Source organism: Dipodomys merriami, unplaced genomic scaffold (assembly GCF_024711535.1).
Source record: "Dipodomys merriami isolate MVZ:Mamm:240054 unplaced genomic scaffold, mDipMer1.0.p SCAF_2, whole genome shotgun sequence".
Taxonomy (NCBI): domain Eukaryota; kingdom Metazoa; phylum Chordata; class Mammalia; order Rodentia; family Heteromyidae; genus Dipodomys; species Dipodomys merriami.
In genome coordinates, this window is record NW_027203381.1 from 78,641,488 (window position 1) to 78,662,747 (window position 21,260).

The window sequence follows — 21,260 nt, forward strand, 5'->3', positions numbered from 1 at the left end:
ATTGACCTGGTAAGGTTCACGTTACAAGTTATAATCTTCTTTGTATGATTCCAGTGACTTTTTTTTCCTTTGCTAGTCAAGTCTATCCTGTGTTTGCCAGTGGCCAAGACTCAAAGTCATTGGTTATTAATTCAATTCTCAGTTTCTTTTGAGGGCTAAATAAAATCTGTTTTATACTTGTGCACCTCAAGATGGATCTCGAATTTCCTAACAACTTTATGAGATCAACATATTGAGTCCTTTTCTTTCCATAACCTCATAGGCATTTTTTGTTTTCTTGGAGCTCTCTTTTACAACCCCTTAGCCTGCACACTTGTGTTTATTTGCTTCTCTCTTATACACGTTTTTGTGATTGAGTCTATGGTGAAGGCCAAGTGACTGAAGGACGGAGAGAAGAAAAATGAAGTCAATGTAACCTTATCTAGCCTTCTAGAAGGCCATAATGTTTTTTTAAAATTTGCTACATGTTTTATTGTAAGAAAACATACAGATAAAAAAATTAGAAATCATAAAGATATAAATAAGTGAGTTTTCAGAAAGTACACAGAAGTTAAATAGAACAATACTAGTCCCTAGATTCTAGTCCCTAGAATCATAACAGTATTTGTTGGAAATTTTGTAGTAATACTATGCTAATACCTATACTATATTATATTTTACTATACTCAGTATAACTTCTAATATGACTTCTAGAATAATACACATTATCTCTTTCTGGGAAAGCAACTACTTTTATCCTTCTCTGAACTTTGTTTTATTGGTGTTTGATGACATAATCTTTTAGATGTTCATATTTCTGAGAAAAGTATTGTTATTACATGTTTTACTTATAAACCCTTTTTGGTGGACTCAATTTCTTTGTGCATCTGCATATCACTGACTGAATTAATTTTCTTTCTCCCTGAAAATTGCCTACTAATATAATTTATAGTGTAAATTTGCTGGTGAAATTTTTTTACATTGTTAAATTTGGCCTTTCTTTTAGAGCTTTTCTACCAATTGTTTTAGAATTGTAGGTTATACTTTAATTTTTCTATATCTATATTTTTTCTATGTATTATTTTTAGTTGACAAATATGGAGCGAGACTCTGAAAGGGCGAGTCATCAAGAGTCCAGGACACATGAATGGACATGTTAAATTATAACTTCCTACTTGAGCCATTTAAGTTTAAAAATAAAAAAATTATAAATGCAGTGTGAATTTGATATTTAGAGTATGGATTTAGTGAATCAAGGTAACATTCATCACCTCTCTACTTGTTTTTGAGAAACCATTTATAATGTACTTTTAGGCGTTTTGAAATATGTATTAACTATAATCACATGCAATGTAATAGATTGGTAAAATTCATTCCTTCTTTGTCTAACTGAAATTTTGTACTTTTAGAACATTTTTCCATTCCCTATCACCTTATACATATACTACATCACCTCTCTCTCTCCCTCTCCCTCGCCCTCTCCCTCCCCCCCTCTCTCTCTCTCTCACACACACACACACACACATATACACATATCCTGGTCAGCCTAAGCAGTTTACTCTGCTTCTATGACTTTCCCTATTTAGACTTCTCATCATTAAATCACTTAGCCACTCTTTTTCAGTTTCATCCATATTGTTGCAAACGTTAAGACTTCCTTTCAAAGGTCTAAATAATACTCGGATATTTTATCTAATAATATTGTGATATATTTATCTGATTTTCTTTAGCCATTCATCTGGTAATGGACACTTAGTTTGCTCCTATATCTTAGCTATTGTGAATGAACTTCAGTGAACATTGAAGTATGGGTATCTCTTCCACATATCTTATGCCAGCTTATCTTGATAGAGTCAAAGAGTAATGTTCATCTCCTGTTCATAACACTTTTTAGCACTGTGAGCTAGAGTTTTGTGCCCGTTCTCATCCTGATGTTAGGAATTAGCAAATACCTCCAGTGCGAAGGTTTTAAACAATATAAAATTTACCTCATTGTTTTTGTTTTTGAATAGAATACTGAGTTTAAGATAAAACTACTTTGGTCAGTTCTTAGTACCTTAAAAACTTTTTGTAAACAACTTTATTTCATTTAAGTATCATAGTTTTTTTCCTTCAAAAAATGAGTATTTTGTTAAAAGCTATAATATTTCGTAGATAGAACCATAGATCTTCAATTCAGGATGATAAGCTAATTGTCATACTTGAGGAGTGTAGTAGTTTACTTTGTAATTTGTGAAGTCATATGTATCATGTACTCTCCTATATATGACGTTTTTACTACATTTTATTCAGCATTTAAAATACAAAAAGTTTGTTAATAAAGTTTGTTCCTCTTGAATAAATAGATCAACCTTCATTTAGATGCTGATATTTATCTTCTGAGCCCAAACTAAGTTTTTAAGATTGAAAAATTACCAAAAATCACATTATTTTCTAAAAGTTATTTCTTTGCTAGTGCAAAAAATTGTCCTAGTATAGGTAATTGCATGCATCTTGATTCAAGCAAGTTAAATGTCTAATGTAAGAACTGTTCCAGTAAATAGGCCCTATCTCTTTTAAATTATGTTGCAGCTCTTAAAATGGAAAAATCACTTAAAATATATTTTAAGTTAAATGTAGCACTAACATACAACATAATGTTTCCATTAGTATTAGCTTTATTTCATTTGGTTTTTGTAGTACTAGAGTTTGAATTTAAGATCTAGTTCTTAGTAGGCATTCTTGAAACATGTTTCAGTCCTTAAAAACTATGTGTTTTTGTTGTTTTGATCCATTCACCACTGAGGGACATCTGGGTTGATTCTATACCTTGGCTATGGTGAATAACTCTGCAATGAACATGGCTGTGTTAGTGGCTTTACTGTGTCATAGTTTGTATTCATTTAGATAAATAAATACCCAGGAGTGGAATTGCTGGATCATCAGCAGTTCTGTGTTTAATTTTTTGAAGAATTTCCAAACTACTTTTCAGAGTAGTTGTACTAGTTTACATTGCTACCAACAGTTTTAGGGTTGCTTTTATGCCCACATCCTTGCCAGCATCTGTTATTCTGTGTATTCTTTATGATAGCCATTCTAACTAAGGTGATACGGAATCTCAGTTTTGTTTTGATTTTCATTTCTTTTATGGCAAGAGATCTTGAGTATTTCTTCCGATGTCTTTTGGCCATTACTACTTCTGTTATGAAGTCTCTATTTAGCTTGTTTGCCCATTTATTAATTGGGTTGTTCATTCTATGAGGGTTTATTGTCTTAAGATCTCTGTATAACTCTAACAACAACAGATGCTGGAGGGGATGTGGACAGAAGGGAACTTTACTTCATTGTTGGTGGGAATGTAAACTTGTTCAACCACTTTGGAAAGCAGTATGGAGGTTCCTCAGAAGACTTCACATAGAGCTCCCCTATAACCCAGCAATCCCACTTTTGGGCATTTACCCAAATGTTTACAAACAGGACCACACTAAAGCTACCAGCACAACTATGTTTATTGCAGCATTATTTACCATAGCTAAGATATGGAACCAACCCAGATGCCCCTCAGTCGATGAATGGATCAAGAAAATGTGGTATATATACACAATGGAATTCTATGCCTCCATCAGAAAGAATGACATTGCCCATTTGTTAGGAAATGGAAAGACTTGGAAAAAATTATATTAAGTGAAGTAAGCCAGGCCCAAAGAAACATAGGTCCCATGGTTTCCCTTATTTGTAATATCTAGTATATGTATGAGTCAAGTGGAAAAGGTCAGATAATGTGATGTCAGGAAAATGAACCCTTAGATATGTATTTTAATATTTTTTTCATTCATGCATGTGTTTCTAACGCATTTATAAGATTATCTCTTTGTTGCTTTGTATGTCCCTCCCCACAGTATAACCCCTGCTTTCACTATATTTGATGTCAGTATAACTTGTGGAGGAGATGGGAAAAACAAGTCGTTTAAGGATACCGGTGGACCTGTTGCAACAATGAGAAGTACAAATTGTCATGTCGAAAATGAGCTTTACAATGTTGGTGTGGGGGGGGGGCGGGGCGGGGAGGATTGGGTGAGGGGGAGGCTGGGAAGGGAGGTGAAGAGTAAACAAAGGAAGAGGCTGCAATGCTTAATAAGAAATGTACGCATTATCCTGCCCATGTAATTGTAACCCCTCCGTACAGTATGTTCACAAAAAAATAATAATAATACTAAAAGATCTCTGTATATTCTTGATACTAGGCACAATGAAATTTTACTTATCTATTAGAAAGTGATGTAACTTCATTTGCAAAGAAATGGAAGGACCTTGAAAAATCATGTTAAGTAAGACCACAGATACATGTTTTCTCCCATATGTGGAAGTTAGAATGAATCTATAAATATATAAATATACATGTTGTGGTGGTAGCCAAGTTTGATCAAAATATGGTAGATTCAGGGGAGAACTCCTACCTATGTCTCCTTCATATCTGTGCATGTTGTTGTTACAGGTATGCGTGTTGTCTTTAAGAATTAAGAAAAATAATCTTATAGATCAAGCATACATACATTAAGTGTAGACAATGCCAGGAAAGGAAATGTTTTTTGTTATTCCAAGTTGTTCTAATATTCTGATATTGGGCTTTGGGCCGTGTGTGTGTGTGCATGCACATGCCAGTCTAGCCTGACTTTTTTGCTCAAGACTAGAACTCTACCACTTGAGCCATAGCTCCACTTTTAGCTTTTTGGTGGTTAAATAAAAACAAGAGTCCTATCAGCTTTCCTGCCCACACTGGCTTTAAACAAACTGAGATTCTTGGATATCAGCCTCTTGAATAGCTAGGGTTACTAGCAAGCATGAGTCACTGGCAGCCAGTACCGTTGGGCTCTTGACAGAAATTCATGTCTTATCTGACTGTGACTGTTCAGTACAGGGGATCAGCATCACTGGAGGAGTTTCTTCAGTGTACTCAGTGAGTGTTTATTTGTGTACACTCACTGAGTTAGTTAGTTTTAATATTCAATACCTTTTTGTAATTTTACAAAAGTATTATAGGATCTGTGCAAGCAAATCAAATATATATTTTACCCATTTTTTTCTAAAATAATATATAGGAAATATGTATTTCAAACTAGGGTATCCTGTGTCCCCCAAATACCTGTCCCTTGAATATAGGCATGTTATTGTCTTAGACTTTCCTCCATGCACACATGAGACAGAAATGTCTGATTACCATTTGATTAATTCCTATAAATTTAGAAATGAGGACTTTTATCCATTCATTTCTGACTTTCTTTGGACCATGGAAAGAATCCTCTGTAGTCTGCCAAACCTTCTCAAATTTCATAGCTTGCTCTCATGCTCCCTAATTAAACAAACTTTTCTTTCCAGGTCTATTTGAATGCCATTTATGATGTAATGCATACCTATCTTCTTATTCAGCTTCTGCATATTTTTTCCTTTGAAAATCCATTAATAAATGATCTGTGGAACCAATATAATGAACACTCATTTACTTAGGTTAAACTAAGACTGTAGATAGTGTTGATGATTTGCCAGCAGTAACCATAGTAGAATCCATGCCGACGGTCTCACTGGTAAAGCAGACAGTTTTAGCATCTCTGATATTATAATCCAAGTGTAAGCTCATGGGCACATGAATCCTGTGATATATGCATGAATTTGCAGTTTGTTAGTGAGAGTTAAGGCTTAGCATTTCTTTCCTCAGCTGTATTATATTATTTTCTGTTAGTATACTTGTTATTTTTCTCTAGTTTTTCCTCCACTTTTTTTTCCCACCCTTCACTTCCAAGGTGTCCCTGATCATCTGATTCTTATTAAGTAGTTAAATTATGCAGGTGCCAATCTCTGTATCCCCAAACACACATAGCTAATCAAGAATAAAACCATTTATTGTGAATTTATCTCTAGAATGAATCCTTCTTTCTCTGATTTTGAGGATGGATACATGCTCATTATGATCTGGTAGACAATTATAACATGCGCATTTAGAGAGTAGATGAAACAAAGAGTACTCTGTGTTAGGTGTTAAGACTTTTATTTTACTCGTTTAAAGACAAAGATTTAAATGTGCTTGTTTAAATTCAACAAGCCCTTAGAGCCATGAGGCCTTTGGGGTAAGAGGTGCTTAAAACCAAATAGCATAGGAGCTGAAGAAGTAATTATATGCCAGCCTGCAGATGGAGCTGAACAAAAAGTGAGCTGATCTGAGAATGGGGGATGGCAAAATGAATCATGTCCCCAGCATCTATAGGCCAAGAAAACAGAAGGAAAGCATGCTTTTTCATTTGTTTTTATCAAATTTTATAAAGTCCAATGCTTTGGTGATGGTTATTTCATCCTACTTTTCTATATTTTTAGTTTAACCTAAATTTTTAAAAAATCTTAATACTTTTAGTAAATATTAACATTTCTTACTATTTTGTATATTCTTTATTCAAGGTGGCAAGAAATTAGGAAAAGCATAATTGGAGAAAAAATTAATGTCCTTATTTCTCTAATGACTAACCTTTAAAAGCCTCTCACCTCTGTTCACTCCTTCCAGAAGATGACAAAAGGGAAAGAGGAATGTTAGGAATACGTCTGAGAAGAAGCATTCTAAAGTGGCAAGATCAATTTTATTTTAAAGAGAACATCTCCCACATTCCCAATTTGCTAAGAACTGAGAGAGGAGCAAAAAGTAGATTTTCTTTGTTTCAAATCTTACTCTGTGTTTAAAAATGCTTTAGGACTAAGTTTAGGATTAAAGTGATCACAAGACCAATTTGACTTCATTTCATTTAAAGTTGATGGCTCATCTTTGATGAAAACAAAAAAATGGATTTTGATAAATTCATAATCTGATTACAAAAGGATGTTACTTAACATTTCCAGAATCATTTTCCTAAATAAGCTCACTGTGAATATATCAGCATGTATTTTATCTATGACAATTTACTTTTGTGTGTATTGAACTTAGGGGCTGGGCTCTGTCCCTTAGCTTTTTAGCTCCAGGAATCACCTTGAGCACCCAGCTTCTACAATATTTTTAAAGCAAATAATTCTGAATTTTTGGTGACAAAAAATAAGAATTCTAGAGCTGGGTGCTGGTGGCTCATACCTGCAATCGTAGCTACTCAAAAGTCTGAGATCTGGAAGATCTGAGTTCAGAGGTAGTCTGGGAATGGTTAGGTTTGGAAGAGATGTGGGGAGAATTCTGAAAGGGGGTGACATTGGTCAAGATGTATTGTTCTCATAATCTGACATGTTGAATTGAAACCCCTTGGGACAACCACTTTAAAATAGACAGGCATGTAGGTAGGCAGGCAGAGAGAGACAGAGATAGATAGACAGAGAGATAGACAGACAGACAGACAGACAGACAGACAGACAGACAGACAGACAGACAGACAGACAGATAGATAGATAGAATTTTTTGAAGGCAGCTTAAGGAGAAAAGTTCACAAGACTTCATTTCCAAAAAAGCCAGCAAAATGCCAGGCTATAACCACGTCTAAAGTGATAGTATCTCAGTGTGTAAGCATGCTGAGCCAAGTGCAAGACCTTTAGTTCAAGTCCAGATATGGGAAAAAATTAAAGCTAATATTGAAACCTGTTTTTCTATAGTATTTTCACAAGGCAGAAAAACTTTAAAGATAGCAATGGATTTTTGAGTGACTAACCAAGTAAAAAAGAGTATTTACTAAACTGTACTTTTTGCTAAAGTATGAAAATTGAATTTCCATTTGCTACCACCTGATATTTCGTAGACAACTTCAAGGGAAAAAGAGATAGAAAGAAGGCTACAATTCATGTAGATCTTGTATCAACATGCTATACTGTTTTTTTGTAGGACAGAACTCTATAACAGTAGTAACCTGCTTAATAAATGTTCTCTTCATTTTCTGTTTCATGTGTAGTCTGGTAACAAAATAACCCCAAATTTAGAAGCCTGAAACATGAAAGATTTGTTGCTGTTTGTTTGAATTTCCTTAGCTTTCCTTTTTGCCTTTGACATTTATATAGGTTCTGGACTGTTTGGTTCTCAGATTCATTCTTGTGTTTCAATCTACTTGATTTTCTTTTAAGAGAGTAGACTATGCAAGCTAAATTTCATAGATCAGTTCTTCTGTCTAGGTTCAGCCAATAGTAATCACTGGTGGTTAATAATGACAGAATGTCAGAGAATGCAAAATGGGAATGTTTCTCCTTTGGAGGCCTTTAGTGACAGCTCTGTGTTTTGACCACCAGCCAAGGCTTCCTGTTTCTCTCCTTGACCCATTGTTTATCAGCCTCTTCCTCTACAAGCTTCAATGTTTTGAGTTATTCGTGTTTCCATGATAGCATCCTGAATAAGATAGAGTTGTAGACTTCATTATACTGTGTTTATATTTGCATTTCTTTTTTCATTAATTTTTTTATTGTCAGGGTGATGTACTTCTGGTTTACAGTTACATAAGTAAAGTAATTTCTTGTCAAACTTGTTTTTTTGTATAAGAATTCTATGCATCTGAATTTTATGCTTTCCAACTTTGGAAAAGATATATCATCACTACAGATATTGTCCTTTTGTCTCCATTTTCTCATTCTGAAATAATAATTATTATATTTATATTTGTCCTCAATAATTCTTAATCTTATACTATCTTTATTTCTTTTGTATTATTGATAAGTTCATTGAGATTGTATTACAGTTCAGTATTTCATCCTTAACTGAATTTAATGTAAGATAATCTTTAGTATCAATTTAAATGACAAGTTCATTTCCAATTTTTTAAAATGAATCTGACTTCTTATAGTTTATCTTTGTTTTTCCTTTTTCTTTGAAGTTTTTTGTTCTCACTAATATTTACTGTTACTTTGATTCTTAAGATTATATACTATTCATATTTAGTATAATGCTAATATTTAATTGTTCATTTCTATTTGCTGACATTTATGGAAGAACTTTCATATGTTTGATATCTTGATCATTAAAGTTAGCCTTTCTCTGAGACTTCAGGCTATTGAAAGGATCTTGCCAAAGTATATTTTCTATTTTGAGATACTCCAGGTGTATTAGTATGCAACTGTATTTTTTTATAGCACTGCAGTTAGTTAAAGCCTTCCTTTTGTATCTATGGTATAATGTATTATTGCTGAGTTGAATTATTGCCCTGAAGTGTTGTGTAGCCTCACACTGATACCAGAAATGGAAAATTACACATTTAATTTCATCTGATAGGACACAGTCAAAAGGCACATGTAGTAAAAAAATTTGGTAAAAATCACCTATAGGCTGCATGAATAAGATATATTTGAAATATAAGTAAATTTTGTGTTTAGACCTGGGCTAAATCCCAAGATATCTCATTATGTTTATGTAAATAATCCAAAATCCAGGAAAAATCTGAAATCTTTAAAACATCTGGTTCCAAGATTTTTGGACAAAGGATACTCAACTCTACCAAGATTCTCTTACAAGTTGGCAACCACTGTCTGTTAAGCACAAAAGGCAAAGCACTGCCTGTTGCTTTGTAATTAAACCTAATGAACGTGTGCACATTTACCTTTTATACTTCTGGCATGTAGCACCTAGAGAATGATATGTTGTCACTATGTCATAGTAAATAATAATAAACAATAAATTCACAACTGTATTTGCACAGTCTGAGTTTCCAGTATGTAAAATCATGTGCAGAATGTAAAATTTCTAATATGTGCCTAATGAATATTTCAATTTTCCAAATTCCTAATGAAAAATAGAAACTACATGTATTAAATGTATACATGAATTTTACTAACAATTGCTTTGACACACTATAATATCTTTATATATATATACACACACACATATAGAGAGAGCTAAATATATTCAAATATATTTAATCTTATTAAATTGGCATAAAAACCTTGTTAGATAAAATGTCATTGTTTTAAATATGATAGAACTATATACTGTGGTAGTTGTATAAATTTTCCTAGGACACATAATTTTTATCCTAGATAAGGGATATGGAGACATGTTTCCAGAAGAACCCCAGAAAAGCATGAGACATTATCTGAAAAGCTAAAGCAATAGGAACTAGTGACATGGTATAAGTGTAGAGCCAAGCATGTGGCCTTGAGTTTAATCCCAGTACAGCATTCACTTCCCCCCAAAAATTTTTCTTTGCAAACCACAGCTGTGGCAATCTAGAATAAAAAGACCTTTAAAAAGATAAATGCTATATACTGTGTCTCTTTATCTGTAATACTGCTCTTAGTAACTTTACCTCACAAGACCTGCACACTTGTAGGGATTACATACTTTGTAGGAAAATCTAAAGACACAGTGCTTAATTAGGAATCAGTGCTGTCCTTTAAATCAAAACAGAAATGAAGGCTAGAAAAATATAGTTTGTTCATCCATTTCTGTCTTTCAGGCCAGGAGAAGAAAAACAAAGATGTTACTTTTGCTAACATCTCTGACTTCTTTATGAGTCTAACATATGGGAGGGCGTGCAGGTCATTTGCAATGTCTCTTTAGAATACATAAATATGTATTCTAAACATGTGTATTACACATATGACTGATAAAATGTTCTTAATACATAGAATGATTCCAGGTCACTAATTTTATTTATTTTGTTCATATTTTACTTTTTCCTGATGGTTTCAGTTAAATGTGAAATATTTTTAACCAGATATATTGAGTATCATTGCTGCATGTATAACTTAGAATCTATTTCTTTTTTGTTTAGTGATAGGAATAGTACTTAAAAATACTAATTTTGAGTTATTTTGGTTGTTTCTATTGTAATAGAGTATTTTCTGTGCTCGGTGACATCTAACACAAGAGTGGCTCTTTGGTGAACTGTTGGAATATAGGGCAATACACAGAGTGAGCTGTCTGTTTCCCTACTCTTCATGGTCCCTTAAAGTGTGAGGTCATCTTCCTTGTTTAATTAAAATAAAAAAATACTTTGTAGGCTGCACTAATTCCTTCATATGACTATGACACAGATTTACAAAAATTACCTATAAGGTAGGAAATGTGATGAACATTTCACAGAGGGGAACATGACATTTGCTGAAAATCACGAAGAAGAGCAACTGGACTTCTTTTCCAGCACTGTCTGATGTCAAAAGCTAAATGGTTAATTAATTGTCATGCTACCTTCCAATTGTGCTTCTGTCTAGAACCTGGTATACAGATAAATCATTGATCATATGAATACCTTTTCTTAGTGCTGTCTCCCTGTGACACCTCATTGACCTCAACTTTATAGCCATTAGGTGGCACTGACATCAGAAAGGCAAAGATTATGGTTAGTCCCCACAAAAGCTGACCTGCTTTTGAGAAAAATCTGTGTGTGTGTAATTTTATCTACATAACAAATCTGTTGTACCCTGGTGGTGTTGTCATAACAGTATCTTTAGGCAGGATTAACAAGTAACTAACAAATTTACTTTGGTTGCCAATAAATAACTGTAATCTGTTAATAATTGTGCATGTGTTTCATGTGGTCCTAAATAACATGAGATAATCTTCTAATGGAGTATCCTAGATTGGATCACTATTCCTTAATGCTTGATTTTCTATTATATCTCCTTTGAGAAAAGTAAATCACATAACAATCTTAAATACTTAGCAAAAGTAATTTATTAGTGCATTTTTGTAAGTGATGCCTACTAATTAGCATGAGTTTTTATTTATTGTTAACTAAATAAAAGTTTTTTGCTCAATACTATGAAAGGATAACCCTGACATATGCTTTCTTACTTAATGATTGCTCACAAATGCCTTGAGATATTTTATGTTTACCTCTTTATTTGAGCTGTTTGTACATGTTTTTAGTGTTTTTATATTGTTAGCACTGTGAAGATAAAATATGTCCTAATTCATCTCTCAGTATATCAGAGTGCCAAAAACTGGTCCTTGCACATAGTAGATGCTCACTAAATGTTGTTGATTTAGTAAATAATTAGTCTGGACTAGATTGAACAGATTTTTAAACTTATATTGTTATTGCCATCATTTCACTCTGCATAATTAAAGAACTTTACTTTTAAAGATGATTAAAATGTGTTATTAAAGTACTGGTGTAAATTTTAGAGCAGTAAAAAAGACCTTGGCTATAACTTTATGAGGAAAAGGTGAAAGTGTTTCTTAATGTAGATATACTTCGTGGGTAATTGTGATTTTATTAATTTACTTCTCTGAGGAAGGTAAGATTTATGATTTTCACATTGCACTTTGTAGTTTTTTTTTCTTCTGCCTCTATCTTGCCACCTAGTAATTTTACTATGATGAAAATGGTGAAATTACAACATTTGAACACTTTATAATTTATCATTCAGATATAATTATTATTTCATGTTTCTTTTGTTTTTTCTCATCTACATAATTTTATACTGTCCATGAAAATGATACATGTTTATAGACCATTATAGTGTTATACTGTTATAAAATTACATTTCCTATAAAATGAAATTATTCTTTTAAAGTACTTTTTATTATTGCAAAAATCTTCCCTTACATGTAAGTGATTTGCTTTATTTTTCTGTCGTTAGACATTTAGGATATGTATAGTTTTTGTTATCATAAACTTGTCTTTTTATATAAATTCTTTTGGTATTCTATTATGTAAGCTGGAGTCCTAGAACTAAAATTACTGAGTTAAACTTTTGAACTTTGAGTTCTTGACACACCACATACCTTTAGAAATTCTCAATCCCACTGAGCCATCATCAATACTGATTATTACCTATACATATTTTTAAATAAATAGTATCAAGTAAAGCTAACTGTGCTCACAGATATATATATAAATTAAAGTTTGTTTTGCTTTCAGAAAGAATTGTGAATTTTTTTTAGTATTTAGTTTGGAAGTTGCATGTTACAGTGCAACTCCATCTAAATCCAAAAATTTTCAAGTCTAATTATAAGTGGCATGTGTTTGTTTAAGCTGTACTTACACAAGTCTTCAGAATCAAAACCCACTTCACTCAGTTTTGTGAAAGTGTGTTGGGTTGAGGCATTATGCATTATGCCTGATGTGGTGTTAATATTCCCTCTCATACTGATCAGTCTCATTTTGTTTACTGTTGCAGCAAAGTTAATGAGCATTCAAAGTTTACTTTCATTTATTTATGCATGTTTTGTGGGTAGCTCTGCAAAAGCACCTTTCTTCCTCATCAATCTTCTCGCCAAACCAAGTGCAGATGAATCAGAGTACTTTCATTTTAGACACGGCAGTCATATTTGTATTAGGAAAGCAATAGTCTTGGAAGAATACCAAAAAAAAATCATTTTTAAGTGTTTGCCTCATCCTGTAGTGAAAGCATTTGTGTTTCCCAGGCTATGGTGAGTCTTAGTCCCTTGCTGGTGTTTTTTTTTTAATAACACAGCTTAGGGGTTGTGTGTGTGTTTGTGTGTGTATGTGTATTAACTCATGAATTTAGGGTGGTTGGGTGATCTGAAATATCCAATGGAGACCATAGAAACAAAATAATTCACCTCCTTTAAATACTGCAGTCTTTCCTACTTCTCTACCAAAATTGTCTCAGCTTAAATACTCCTATCAATTTAGTAAACTAACTTTTACTTAGGTGACATAATTGTTTTTCATTTCAGAACACCTGATAACTTGCAAGTCCGTTGGTGCCTCATAGCCACACAGGTATGTATGTAAATTAAGTATAGTTATATAAATATATGTATTAACTGACAAGTTGTTAGATTTTTGTACATTAAAGCCACTGAGTTCATAATATGAAAATGTACATTTTTGAGTAGTGTAATTATAATTATTGACAGATTTGAAGAACTATATTTTATAAATACATTGAATTTCATTGTAAAAATCAAGTAAACAGTTTTAAGATTATTTGATGAGTTAGAACTATTGCAATACTACTGTTTCTTTTAAATCATTGTGTTGTTTTCAAACTTTTTTGCTCTTTTGGGATTTATTTTTTGTGGGTTGCTTTAGGTAAGAAGTGGTTGCAGATGTACTGTCTGCTACATGTCTCAAGCACTAGACAAATGGGAAAAAATGTTTGCACCTGTTTAAAATCTCAACGGTGGGGTGTTGTGGTGCCTGGGCAACAGGCAGGAATTCTCAAAAGCTTGGTTGCACCTGCTCAATTGTTGCTTGCAGCTGTGTCATATGAGTGAGAGCACAGAGAAGCTTGTTAGCAGTTTGCTTGTTCCTGTTATGCGTTTGTATTTTGTGGACTCCTGAGTTTGAAAGATACTTGATGTAGACCTTGAACTATTACATAGGTTTATCATAAAACTCATTGGTTTTAGCTACCAAATATTTTCTCTAAATCCTTTGTTTCATGTCTCAAACTGCTTTAATAGCTGCTGACTGCCCTGGATAATGTGTATATTGACTTTTTCAAAGGATACCTGGGAGAGTAGATCTCTCCAGATAACTGTCTTGACAGTCATTTCTGTCCTGGTAGAGACATTTTTGTGTTTGGCTCAATTTTACCATGTTGGCAGTCCCACTATGTGAGGCTGGATATAGTTATTGATCCATTTAGCTGAACAGATTTGAAAGCATTTGGCTATTAGTGGACACATGGGGCATATTCAGAAAATTTAAGGGTACATTTTAAGATGATTTCTTGATTTGTGTATGCATCTCTGTCATAGTTAAGGTAGAAGTACTAGTGAAAAAAGGTGAATATTAAAAAGTTATCCTTGAAGATATGTTAAAATCCAGATGCAGATTTTAAGACTGCAACATTGTCTTTAATAAAATGCTAGATACTTGGTATTGTTTTTTAAAGTGTTACTCTTTTGGTTAAGGGTTTCTATATGCTCTGACAGTTATTATAGACTGTACCTTACTTAAAAATCTGCAAATATCACACAATAAGCTACACTTATTTTCTTTTTCTTATATCTTCATTGTAAAGGTGATGAACTTGGGGGGAGGGGTTATAGTTACATAAGTAAGGTAATGAGAACATTTCTTTCCTCTTCCCTTTTCCTTCCTTCCTTCTTTCCTTCCTTCCTTCCTTCCTTTCTCTTTCTTTCTTTCCTTCTTTCTTTCTTTCTCTTTCTCTCTCTCTTTCTCACTTCCTTCCTTTCTCTCTTCCTTTCCTTCTTTCCTTCTTTCCTTCTTTTTGTTGGTCGTGGGGCTTGCAACGCTGGGCTTGGGCACTGCCTGCGCACTTCAGCTCAAGGCGAGCGCTATACCATTTGAGCCACAGCGCCACTTCCGGTTTTTCTAGTTGTTTATTGGAGATAAGAGTCTCACCGACTTTCCTGCCCGGGCTGGCTTTGAACCGCAATAATCAGATCTCAGCCTCCCCGAGTAGCTAGGATTACAGGTGTAAGCCACCGGCGCCTGGTGCGAACGTTTCTTTTTAAACATTGTTACCTCCTCTCTCATTTTCTCCTGCTTATTCCTCCTTATTCCCCTCCCCACAAGTTGTACAATTCATTTCCAACACAGTGTCTCGTGAGCATCATTGCTGCATTTGATATGAGGTATTTAATTGATCAATTTAGTAGTCTCCAAAATTCCTGATATTCAAAACTTGCTCAAATGACTTGCATTATTCTCTCTTGTGTAATTAAAAACTGCTAAGTTGTTTCCATGAGTATTTGGTAACACAAGTACTAAGTGTTGGAGCTGCCTTTATGAAATTTATCCTTTTGAAAGAACTCATCATGATATGAATTGAACTAACCTCTTTGGGAATGGGAAATATAGACAGTAAAGTAAATAATTTGCCAGTAGTCCCTTAACACAATGCCTTATGCCTAAATGTTGAATGGAAATAGGAATAAGTAATTTTAGTGTTATATTAAAAATAGAAGGACAGTGGCCTAGAAACTTATTGCTTATACATTTTGGATGAGTCTTGATGGTTCTTGGTTCTTATATTGTTGGCTTGGTGGAAATGACAATTCTGTTAAATCTTGTTCTTAAAATGAGAAATCAAGGGGCTGGGAAGGTGGGTCAGTGGTAGAGTGCTTGCCTTGCATGCATGAGGCCCTGGATTCAATTCCTCAGCACTACATAAACAGAAAAAGCAAGAAAGTGGCATTGTGGCTCAAGTGATATAGTGCTAGCCTTGAGTTGAAGAGCTCAGGGGCAGTGCTAAGGCCCAGAGTTCAAGCCCCATGACATATATATATATACACATATATATGTAAAAAATATATAATATATACTATTTCCATTATTCACAGGCTGAAGCATTAACAGTTAAGTTGTATGTAACCTTGGAAACTCTTTGTAGCATAAAGATAAACAAATGTTCTCTGCTACATGATTAATGTCATAGCCTCCCTAGCATTCACTGTGCTGTTTTCCCCTCTCTCCCTCACTAAAAACATAAAAATAAAATGTCTGTTGACTTTCTTTGGATCAGGTATTATCAGAACATTAACATTTTGTAATTGTTTTACTAAGCAGAAGGAATGGGTCCTGTGTTTGATACACATACACAACACACACACACACACACACACACACACACGCACGTGCGCGCACACACACACACACACACACACACACATACACACACAGCTTCTATAACTAAGTCCCAACTGTAAATACATAAAAAAGGTAAAGTACAACTAGTACCTTTAAGACTTGCTTTACATAGGCCTTTCTAAAGTTACATTTTGTGTGGAAGGAATTACTCAAAGACGTATACTACCAGTTGAAAAAGAAGCCAATCTCTACTACATCAGAAGATTTTGTTTAAGATTCTCAGATTTGGGTACAACTGGTTGACTATATTCGTGGGTACTTTTACATTTGGAAGAAACTTCGAAATGTAAGGGGTCAAGGTACCATAACTATTCTAGTGGGTAAGATGCCCGTAGCATAGATATAAAATTTTTTGTTGTGTGAGTGTTAGTGTGATAGATTAAACTATATCCTACTGTTAATTTCATGATTAGAAATTAAGAGGTGAGCCAAGAATATGTATTAGCTAGAATATTAAGTATTAAGGCAGACTGATATTAGTAGCTGCTTCAGTGGTCTGAACCAGGAATTACTGTTTCAATCTCAAAGAGAAATTATCACATCCTTGGCATAATTTCAAGGTTCCTATGATTTCAGGGTTAAAGAAGTAAAGGAAGAAAATCAATAATTGATGAGAACATAAAATACCTAAGTATAATTTCTCTATTTTTTTCTCTCCTATCCCTTTCTCCCTTCCTTGTTTATTTTTTTCTGTTCTACAAGGTAGAACAGAATAGAATAGAACAGAATAGAATGATAGGCTAAATGAGTAAAATGAAGTCCTTGTCTTCAATTATTATACAAGTTAGAGAAATACAACCAGATATTAACATTATTCTTTTGGCTTGGCTACTTATTATTAGTATGGACCTACTCAAGTCTCTTTTCCTTTGTTTTTCATTTACAAACTGGACAAAATAGAGTATCTAGCCCATATTTCATTGTGTTGAGATCTAGGTAACATAGATTCTTGGTTGTCAGGGAGCTAATACTCAGTTAATTTTAGGTTCTTTTTATCATCACCTCAGCTACCAAAGTTACAACTACATTTCAGTGCAGGTACACTGAAGAGAGATGATCTAATTGCCTGGGAGCTCCTGACACCTATTATTCTGCTTTCTGTCTTGATGATTTTGTCTTCTCTTAGTTACATTAAAGAGTTTGACTTATTTAAGTTTGCTAATGTCCTCAGCATTCACCCACCCATGTTATGGTACATATCAGTTTCCTTATATTAAGGCTAAAAGATGACAATATGTGCTTTATCACATAGATTGTCTCAAATATTCAACCTAAGTTACTGATGTTTTCAAAGCTTTAAAGGAAACTTAAATAAAATGTGAGAGGTGTTTGCACTCAGGGGCTTGTACTTGCTAGGCAAGTACCTTACTAGCTGTAGTCATATATATATGACTACATTTGTAGTCATATATATATGTGTATATATAATTAAGTATATATTTATAAACACATACCTATATATACCGATACACTTACACATATCGGGGCCATACCTACAGTCCTGCACACACACACACACACACACACACACACACACACACACGTATTATCTTCAAGTACTTACAAAGAAGGGAGTCAATTCAATATGCCAGATTATGAGTACTATGAATCTTGATCAGTGTTACCCTTTTCATAATTCCCCTCCATTTCTTTCAACCTCACCCATCCCTTTTAAAAGATAAATTTTAATTCACAAATCGATAAGCTGAATCAAGATGACCCTCATATGTACTTTTTATCATTTCCCAACTTTTTTTGATAAAACACATACTTATCCTTTTTTAGACATATAGTTCAATATGCTTATAATGCTTATACTGCCATCATAACTATTCAATTGCATCATTCTTTCTTATAAAACTGAAACATAATACACATGACAAAATAATTCCTTAGACCTCCCTCCAGCTCCTGACACCTATTATTCTGCTTTCTGTCTTGATGATTTTGTCTTCTCTTAGTTACATTAAAGAGTTTGACTTATTTAAGTTTGCTAATGTCCTCAGCATTCACCCACCCATGTTATGGTACATATCAGTTTCCTTATATTAAGGCTAAAAGATGACAGTATGTGTATATATTGCATGATACCATGTTGTTTATCCATTTATTCATCAATGGACACTTGGAGTACTTCATATTTTGATAGTGCCAAACTCTGCTATGAATCGAAATGTACAAATACCTCTTTGAGAACCTGTCTCAGTTTTTAAGTTATATATTCAGAAGAGGAACTGCTTGGTTATATGCTAATTGTTTTTATCAGTTGTTCTTACAATGTGATCTCTCCTATCTAACTTTAGACTGGCCTTCATTACATCATAAAGAGAATTAGATGGGTCATATTCAGCAAGAAAGCATCTACTATTTACATGAGTTCAGATGTTTTAAAGGAGTCTGTGAATACCTTGAATAAATCAGCATCTTGGAATCAATGATGGTTATGTACATCTGCACTCTAAATCTCTTGCTTTTGTTTGAATTTAGGACTTTTGGATTCCAACTGACCTGCACTGACATTTCAGCTCCATAATTCAGTATCTGTGTTATCTGACCAAGTTGCCTAAGCTTACTAAGCTTAAAGTGTTTACTTCTACAATATGGTGGTAATAGCAATGTCTCAGTTTTTAATGATGAATGTGAGATTGGGCATGGATTAAGTATGGAAATACCTTATTTGATATACAGTAGATAGTACTTTTCCCTACTTATGTTTTTTTCTCTCTTGTTAAAATATGAAGCTGTTGTGATGGGTAGTATAGGAATCTGAAGTAAGTATGTGATTCACTCATTAATATACAATTAATTTTGGAAGTATATGATTGTGAGGATAGCTAGAAAGTATTATCAGTTCAGCATGACTCACAATTTCTAACTGCTTACTAAATTAAGAAAATCTTAAGGGATAGTCACATTTGCTTTAATATCTCTTAATTATTAAAGTGTGGCTTGTGAAGGATGCCTTGTTTCTATAAACCCAGACAACTCCCACTCCTGTTTTGAAAACCAGAAGCTCTTTTTTATTGTTTGTTTGTTTGTTTTCTTTATCCCCCCCCCAGTCATGGGGCTTAACCTCAGGGTTTGGGCACTGGTCCTGAGCTGCTTTTACTCAAGGCTAGTGCTCTACCACTTGAGCCACTGTGCCACTTTTGACCTATTATTAGTCTTTTATTGGAGATAAGAGTCTCACAGACTTTCCTGCCTTGGCTTTGAACCAGAATCCCCAGTCTTCAGCCTTCTGAGTAGTTAGGATTACAGGCGTGAGCCACTGGCACTCACCTGAAAAGTAGGAGCTGTTAAAACCCATCATGAAAGCAATGAAAAATCATTCCTACTTGCAAATGGCATCCTAATGAACTAAAAGTAGTACTGTTGGAAAGGTTGTTGCAATCTAAGTAGTCCGAGATTTAGTAAGTTTAGCTGTTGTGAGTACCTAGCTGTGTAGTTTTTCTTTTTCTTGTTTCTTGAAAAAGAAATTAATGTGGTAAAATGTCCTGATTTCCTCCAATACAAAACTTCCTTCTAGGCAAACTTCCACCAATGCAGACTGAGGAAAGGATCTGCTCCTGGCCTTTGACTTATATAGATGGACAGCTTTTCCTTGCCTCTCTTTAGAATGTCTTCCCTCTGTCAACTCTTGTCACAGTCTCATTTCTTCTCATAAGGAAATCTATCATATTGTATAAGGGCCCACTCTAATGATCTAATTTAAACTTATTACCTCACTGAAGGCCAAATAAGATCAAATTTTGTGGTACTGGGCGTTGTTACTTCAAAACATATTTTTGCAGGGATTCATTTTTAACTCAAAATAGTTAAGTAAAGAATACTTAATAATATTTGATATTTGACAATTCTTACAATCAGACAGATGTTCTTTTCTCCATTTTACATGTGATAATATATAATTCCATATAGAATTAACTGCTCATTCATAGTCACACAGCTACTAAATATTAAATACTAGCATCTGAACCTAGTATTATATATTGCTATTAAATGGACAGACTTCATAATAACTCAGTCAAAAACCTAAATATACTTTGAACATTTAAGTTACATTGACCATTTATGGTCGTGTTTTATTTTATTTTATCATTAGGGCTGAACCAATGGATATTTTATGCATTCAACGACAGTACATTGTGTTATTTCATAACTGTCCAACATTGGCTGCTTACATCATTACTCCTTAAAAAAAAAAAAAAAACTGACAGTTATCCTTGAAAGCTTAATGTTTTAGCTCTCCCGCACCTGATGAAGCTTTGGGGAAGGACAGATTCTGAATATTATGATGGGTTGATTCTGGCCACTATTTGTGTGGATGGCCCTGAAAGCCAAGTCATGCCCAGAGTCTACCCCTCAATACTTTGGACACCTTCCCTCCCCCTTCCTTCCCCTCCCCTCCCCTTCTGTCTCTTTTCCTCCCCTCTTCTCTCCTTACTTTTCTTCTTCCCCTGTCTTTTTGGCCTTAGTTTGTTTTTTTTCACCTTTACCAGGTATTTTTTTTTTCTTTTCTGCAATCTTTGCCATGAGTAATAAACACTGAAAGGGGCTGAATGTGGATGACAAAGTGGGAAATATCTCCGCAGTGTGAAAATCAGCACTCTTGTAGCTATTTACTCTAACCTGGCCACATCCTTTGCATTACTCACTCACACTAAAGAACAAGAAGCATTATGTACCTTATGTAAGTTTTCCATCGTACCAATGAAAATACTTTATTTTTCACTTTGAATTTTTAGAGCAGAACTAGCTCATGACCCAATTTCACTAATAATTTTCTTAAGTAACCATTGTAGTCATTTATAAGATATTTTTCCACCCACTGTC

At 33.9% G+C, this 21,260-nt stretch overlaps 1 protein-coding gene across 11 annotated transcripts in view; it reads left to right on the plus strand.

The window, feature by feature from the left end:
* Window positions 1-21,260, plus strand: part of Zbtb20 (zinc finger and BTB domain containing 20) — a 730,255-nt gene that overhangs the window by 156,933 nt on the left and 552,062 nt on the right. For all 11 annotated transcript variants that reach the window (XM_070030175.1, XM_070030177.1, XM_070030174.1 and 8 more), the window contains one exon: window positions 13,541-13,586. The gene's annotated coding sequence lies outside the window, so the exon portion shown is untranslated. The remainder of the gene's footprint in view (window positions 1-13,540; window positions 13,587-21,260) is intronic.